Source organism: Mandrillus leucophaeus, unplaced genomic scaffold (assembly GCF_000951045.1).
Source record: "Mandrillus leucophaeus isolate KB7577 unplaced genomic scaffold, Mleu.le_1.0 Scaffold475, whole genome shotgun sequence".
Lineage (NCBI taxonomy): Eukaryota > Metazoa > Chordata > Mammalia > Primates > Cercopithecidae > Mandrillus > Mandrillus leucophaeus.
The window spans coordinates 1,277,112-1,284,317 of NW_012105087.1; the positions used below are offsets into that span (position 1 = coordinate 1,277,112).

The 7,206-nt window shown below is 37.7% G+C and overlaps 1 pseudogene; it reads left to right on the forward strand.

The window, feature by feature from the left end:
• The first annotated feature begins 525 nt into the window (after positions 1 to 525).
• Positions 526 to 7,206, forward strand: part of LOC105550307 — a 16,843-nt pseudogene continuing 10,162 nt past the window's right edge.

Sequence of the window (7,206 nt, forward strand, 5' to 3'; positions counted from 1 at the left end):
TAATTACATCAACTACCCTGGCTTATTTTATGTCCATCCTGTTTCCTTTAAGGGAATAAATTACTAAGATTGGTCAACAAAACATTCCATAAGCGTTAGCTTTTATTATATAATGTGTATTTCTATTTATTATTTAGTTTGAAAAATCCTGATTGAATTGAGGTATGTAACAATGTTGTTTCTTTTCAAAGTAACTCATTGAGTTTTGTTTTATTTTTTGATTGGATGGGTTATAATAAACTTATCTTCATCTTTAAAGAAAAACACTTCCTTTAAACTAAATTCAGCAAGATTTCCTTCAAGCTAGACAATTTTGTGCATAGAATTAACCAAAGAAAACTTATTCTCCATCTATTTTTTTCTATGAAATCTATCCTCACTTATCAGTGGGAAAAAAAGATCATTACTATACAGCAGAGGGTTTGAGATTGAGGTTGCCTATTCATATACAGTATGTATAAATCCCAAGGGGCGAATATCTAGAGTATCACATAAGCTATTATGTATAAGTGGTGCTTGTTAATGATGGATTTTGATGATGATGATGATGGTGATAATTCACCATTGTTGTCCTATGCAAACAGTATAAGCATGAAAAATATGGAAAATAAAATAGACATCGCTCCTCACTTCATCCTCCTGGCCCACAAAAAGACTAGCCAATCAGAAGAAAAAAGTTTATTATAGTTCTGTTTCTACATAATATATATATTATATCCTATGAGTATGTTTCTCAGGAATGGGCTTCAAGTCATATTTGAAAACATGTAAAATAAGCAGTGTGTACAGCTTCAGAAACCATTATTTTTAAAAACCCTTGAACATTTAAAAATCACTTTTACAGTTTGGTTATACACAGATCGGACCTTTTTTTTTTTTTGGTGGGGCTACCTTTCATTAAGAATTTTATTTCTTTCTATGAATAAATATAGACATCTGCCTATAAAAGAGATTGTTGTGTCTACCTTTTCCATATCATGAGTTAAATGCATGTTACCGTGTAATTGACAGAGAAAACAAACAATAGTACACACATTACATACAAATTTTCTGAGAAGACATGCAGATTCCCAGCCCAAATAGAATGTTGCTTTACTGTAAAGCAATGCCTACAGCTAACCTAGAGAAGTGCTGAGTATCAGTAAACCTACTTCTTGGATACATCTTACACCATACTTCCTATAAATTTTAGAGATCACAAGTCCCACCTTAGCCTTCTCTTCTTACTCCATTCTCCTTGGTGGATTCCATGTACATCTATGGCTTCAACAGACACCTTTAAGGCAATGACTCTCAAACCTTACCTAGAATAGGTATATCCTGTCTCCTGAGGACAAGTCCTGTATTTTAGACTGCCTATTGAGACTCTCCACATGGATATCCCATAGGTACCTAACACTCAACATTATTTAAATCTCCACTATCTTCTCTCCCAAAACTGCTGCACCTCATTTATTTCCTGTTTTAATTAATGACCCCACCATCCACTCAGGCTGCCCTAACTGATTTGGTGTCCTCACCACCCATAGACTTGAATGTGCGTCAAACTTAGCCCCTTTTTCACAAACTATTGCTTTAGTAGTTTTCTCCAAGCTCCAAAACCATCTTTACGTCTGCACATCTTCAATTACAGACCATTTTACTTGATGTGGTTTTAGCTCTCAAACTACTCTCTTGAACTAAACAAAGATGTTTTAACCTGAGGAACATGGACTATAAAGGACTCATTATATGACCCCTTTGAAATCACAGATACTCCTCGACTTACAATGGGGTTGCATCCCAACAAACCCATCAAAAGCAGTAACTACCGTAAGTCAAAGATGCATTCAATATACCTAACCTACTGAACATCATAGCTTAGCCTAGCCTACTTTAAACATGCTCGGAACACTTATATTAGCCTACAGTTGAGTAAAATCATCTAACACAAAGCTTATTCTATAATAAACTGCTGAATATCTCATGTAATTTATTGAACACTGTACTGAAAGTGAAAAATAGAATGGCTGTATGTATGGGTACACAAAGTATGGCTTCTACTGAATGCATATGGCTTGTGCGCCATCACAAAGTCAAAAAATCCTAAATCAAGCCATTATACGTCAGGCACCGTCTGCATATTGAAGATTCTGTGCCTGGGTACACATGCATTCCTGGATCTGTAGATTCTTATCAGTTTCTCAGAGCTGCTGATTTTCTAAAACCCAGGCATCTACCTCCATATACTCCCTGCTTCTAATCTGCCCTTACCTAAAATGTGGTTTACGGGCCATTGTTGATACTCTGCAGTCATCCTGATCCATTCTCACACCAAAGCATGGCTTCCTGCTGCCCCATGAGGGGAGGGATTATTTTCTGAAGCCCCTATTGAAGGACTACTCAGCTGGATTTTTCTAAGGACTTTGCTCAGAGGCCAAGCCTGACATAGTCCTCACATCTCAGTCTTATTCCCCAAAGGCAGCTGATTCTCTGCTACCTCTTCTGGGGTAGCTAATGGGCTTGTGCTTGAAGTGAAAATAATCGGGTTCTTTAGGATTAGTCATGGAGTTTGGTGGAACCACCCAGAGTTGACCTACCAGCTCTCTGCAACTAGCAGAAATCTCCAGGGACTAGGGACACAGCTGTAGGTGACGGGGTTGCCAGCAAAACTCAGAACTCTGCAGTCTTCCTTCTTCTAATAGAAACACAGCTCTCAGCGAAATTCACTAGGATCTTGAGACCTACTAGATGCTTTCTCCTATAAACATGAGAACAATATGAGTCTTTTGAGTTTTCTTGCCCTTGGCTGGACAGACTCGTGCTGCCTATTTGATTTGAAATTTCTGCCACCAATATTGCCTGGGATGCTGACCTGCTATCTTTTTGCTGATGGCAAAGAGTTTTCACACATGCTAACCTCCACAATAAAACACACACCCACACACACACATACATTGTGAGCATGGCTTTTCATCTGTGTTCCAGGGTTCATACGACCACCAACCAGGCTGACTCCCCCAAATTAATCATTATGAGGAGAATGAATTGTATTTACATATGCATGAAGGGGCAAGGCTGTAGGCAGGGAAACAATTTAAAGGCAGTTGCAATAACTCAGATAAAAGGTAATAAAGTACTGAACTATAATTCTGGTGGAGAGGAATTAGAAAGATGAGAAAAATGGAAAAATATTTAAGAGATATCATAATTTATCGGACTTAGGTCTGACCAATTCTAAAATAAACATTGTGTGAAAAATGCCTCTTGCTTTTATCTTCCTCATTTTATTTTTAAAAAATGAATTCTACTTAACATACAGTAAAATGCAAAAATCTTAAGTGTACAAGCTGTTGAATTTTTACCTATATATGCAACAATGTAACCACTACCCAAATGAAGATATAGAACATTTCTATCAGCTCAGAAAATTTCTTCAGGCTCCTTTTCAATAAATGTCATTCAGAAAGGTAATTACTATAAACCAAAAATAAAATCCTAAGTACCCAACCAACTGAACAGACACCCTCTGGGCCAAGGGGACCCCATAGAACCTGAAAAACTGAATTCCCAGCCATTATAGGAAGGGAGATTGGACACACCTCATTACACTCCCTCCTTTTTGGAGTTTAGGCACAACTGACCAGCATTAACATTAAGATGGAGATCACAAGACCGACAAACTAGACTATTGCAATAAGATACCAAATTCCAACTTGACTCTGGGACAGCATCATGTGACAGATAACAGACCCTGAAGGAAATCAAAATATTTTATTCCAAAATACATTTCTTTGAAATATTTTGAAATGACCCTGCAAAGCCATCTTTTGTGGGGAAAAAAAAAATGCATTCTTAGAGAATCTCCATTACTGCAGCCAGGTCTTTCATGGATCTAGGAAAGATTAATTAAGAGTCTGACACCTTTTAAGGTCTGAAGAAAGACATTTGCCATCTATTCTCTCTGAATGCTGCTATCTGGAGGCTTCACCTATATAACAAGAACCTTGATCTTCACAAACGCCCTCCCCCTTATCTTAACTCAAGCATTTCTTTCTACTGTCTTCAAGTCTTTAGACAAAACTTACCTCTTTCAACCAATTGCCAATCAGAAACTCTTTGAATCCACCTATTACCTATAAGCCCCAACTTCAAGATATCCTGCCTCTTTAGGCTGAACCAGTATACCTTTCATGTATTGATTTATGATTTTACCTACAATCCCTGGCCCATGGTCACTCACATGGGCTCAGAATAAACCTCAAGTATTTTACAGAGATTGGTTTTCGTGTTAACACTACTATGCTTGCTTTATCACCAGAGATTAGTTTTGCCTATTTTTAAACTTCTTTTAAATAGAAACTACAGTACAAATTTTTTTTTTTATGTCTAACTTCTTTCATTTAAAAGAATATATTTTAGGTTTGCTATCCAAAACACCACCAGGATGACTAAACAGTAGAAAGGAGTGCTTTATTGGTAACAATTGTTTCCAAGCTGGGAAGAGAAAGTCTCCATCATGGACTGAAGGTCCCTCTCTTCAAAGAGGGTATGGACAGGTTGGGTTTTATGCCTTTCCAGGGCCTCTATCATAGATATTCAGCAGGTTTGGAAGAAAAGTTATACATATTTATGAGGGGAGTTGAGTGCATGCATAATGGATAAATATACATTTAACGTACATCCCATGTTCACTTTGGGGCAGAGCTTTAGCATGAAAATGAGATGAAATTTGACTCTACATCAAAAGGTAAACTGTAGGCCATGAAGGTGGTTGGTGTGTAGCCTCTATAAGCTGGGTGAAACTGGCTTTGGGCCTGCAATTGCTTATCAGAGAAGAATGTTTGTAAGGCCAGTCTTCTGCCCAATCGGAGCTGTAGTGGTCTGGGCTGTAAATCAGAGCTAATTGCTCTGATTTGTTAGAGAGTTTAGTCATAAAAACTTAGAAATTTCTGAGGCCAGCCAGGCCCAGAGCTTGACTAGTAAGGAAACTAACTTTGTTTTCCTAATCCTTGGGTCATCCTAATTGATAAAGGGGCATCTATTTTGGGGTCTTAGATCACAGATTTATCAATATGTATCAATATTTTAATTTACCATATGGTATTCCCATATGTATATACTATACTTTTGTATCCATTCTCCTATTGATAAGCATACCATTGATTTCTAGTTTGTGCTATATGAAGAAATTTGTTTTGAACAGTTTTATACAAGTCATTTTCTATGCACATAGACTTACTTTTCTTGGGTGTATACCTAGAAGTGGAATTTCTGAATCATAAAGTAACTATGTTTGACTGTTAGAAACTGCCAAATAATTTTCAAGAGAGGCTGAATTGATTTCCAGTTTTGACTCGTAGGTTTAGACAGCTGGAAGAATGTTGCTCCCGGCATTATAACAACAAAGCTGGACATAATGTGAATTCATGACTTTTCTTGAACCCATCAGGGAAGTGAGGTTGCAAGGCAAATGACTAAATAGAAAACTGGGGAGATTAGAAGCATGCAGGGAGAAACAGGACCTAAACATTTTTTAACCTGAGGCAGTAGCCATCAGATGCCATAAAATTGGTAAGAAGACTCGCAGCTTTTTTGTGAATTTAATTAATTGCTAAGGAGTAAGCAAAGTCCCTGGGGGCCATAGACATAAGGTTTGCACCTTTTTGCTTTTCCACCATGAACTCCACCAGACGCTCACAGTGAAGACCAAGAAGTATTCTGAGAAAGCTTCCCTAATGTTGCAGTGTGGGGAGGGTGGGGGAGGAGCAGTCAGTGCCAAAACTTCTCCATGACCCATTTCCCATATTTTTCCTACAGAACAAAAGCTACAATCTGCAAAGCAAAACTAGAAAGCTGTCACCTCAGGGCACTATGGAAACTCACTGTAGCTGAGAAAGGGACAGGGACCAAAAAGTCTGACCCATCAGGGAGGGGCAGAAACGTGTGTTAGGCCCAGCACTACAGCTGGACGAAGGGCAGGATCACTGTGAAACTCATGCCCCAAGGCCCAGTCACAGCACCTAAGACTGAAGCTTACCCAGAACATGACAGAACACCTTCCCCCTTCTCCCTGGTAGCCAGGCTAACAAGCAATGGGTAAAATCAATAGTGGAATACATCTCAAAATATTCAGGAAAAGCGTTATTTCTGGGGTTAGTCATGTAAAGGGAAGACCCAAAGACAAGCAGGGAGTAGAAACTAAAACAAACAAACAAACAAAAACCCTTGGCAAACTTTCCTATGGCCTAAGCACAAGATACCACTGGAGAAATTTGAAGCCTATAGTGCACTGAGGGTAAACACCTCAACACAAACTCCAAATTCAGCCCAACCCCTGACTAGATTAGCACATGCTCCAACATTAGAGGTCTAGAGGTCTAGCAGAAGAAGAGACATACTCATGTCCAAGCCAAAAAAGTGTTTTTACCTCATTCTCTACTGTCCTATATAACATTCCTAATTTCAGCAAAAAGTTATGAAGCATACAAAAAGGTAAGAAAGTAACAGTCTGAAGAGACAAAGCAAACATTAGACCAGACTAAGATATTAAAGAGATATGAAAACTATCAGACAGGGAATTTTAAACTACTTTGATTAACAGGTTCAGGAATTTGGAGGAAAATGTAGGCAACATGCAAGATCAGACAGATAATTTCAGCAGACAGATGGAAACAATGAGATCAAATGAAAATGCTAAAATAAAAAGGAATGAAGAACACCTTTTATGGGTTCATCAGCCGAAAAAAGAATCAGTTAACTTGAATATATGTTAAAGAAATCATCAGACCCAAACACAAAGAGAAATAATAGTAAAAAAACAAAAAGAAAATCCCAGAGTATCAGACAACTATTGTACAATATCTAACATATACACAAGTTGAGTCCCAGAAGTAGGATTATAAGAAAATACATCTTAAAAGATCCAGAAAAATCACTTAACAAAATTTAACACCTATTCATGATAAAAACTCTTAGTAAAGAAGAGATAGACAGTAACTTCTTTAACTTTTAAGGAACATCTAGATCTTTGAGGAATCGCCACGCTGTCTTCCACAATGGTTTAATTAATTTACACTCTCACCAATAGTGTTTGTTTTTCTCTACAACCTCAACAGCATCTGTTATTTTTTGACTTTTTAATAATAGCCATTCTGACTAGTGTGAGATGGTATCTCATTGTGGTTTTGGTTTGCATTTCTCTAATGATTAGTGATGTTGAGCCTT